At 41.3% G+C, this 225-nt stretch overlaps 1 protein-coding gene and 1 long non-coding RNA gene across 2 annotated transcripts in view; one reads left to right on the forward strand and one right to left on the reverse strand.

Annotated features, from left to right (window-relative positions):
- Nucleotides 1–225, forward strand: part of LOC108728898 (uncharacterized) — a 55,070-nt gene that overhangs the window by 9,514 nt on the left and 45,331 nt on the right. The gene's annotated exons all lie outside the window — the stretch shown is intronic.
- The window catches only part of LOC108728899 (uncharacterized), a 4,657-nt gene that overhangs the window by 975 nt on the left and 3,457 nt on the right, over nt 1–225 (reverse strand). Inside the window, exon 2 of the long non-coding RNA XR_001936909.1 lies at nt 91–93. This is a non-coding gene — a long non-coding RNA (uncharacterized lncRNA). The remainder of the gene's footprint in view (nt 1–90; nt 94–225) is intronic.

Genomic DNA, 225 nt, shown 5'->3' on the forward strand with positions numbered 1-225 from the left:
GTCTAGGTGTTCGCCATCGAGGAAGTGAGTGTCTAGGTGTTCGCCGTCGAGGAATTAGGTGTCTAGGTGTTGTCTATACATTTATACGACACCCTTAATCGAGTTTAATAACACAATGAAATCTAAGTACTAGGTGTACAAATAAGTTTCCGGGTTTCACACATGGATGGCGCCAACGACACATGTAGTCGACATACATGTCTGAAGTTGTTTATTTTTTGTAGT

The sequence above is a fragment of the Mycetomoellerius zeteki genome, unplaced genomic scaffold (assembly GCF_001594055.1).
Source record: "Mycetomoellerius zeteki isolate Tzet28-1 unplaced genomic scaffold, Tzet1.0 scaffold657, whole genome shotgun sequence".
In the NCBI taxonomy this organism is placed as follows: Eukaryota; Metazoa; Arthropoda; class Insecta; order Hymenoptera; family Formicidae; genus Mycetomoellerius; species Mycetomoellerius zeteki.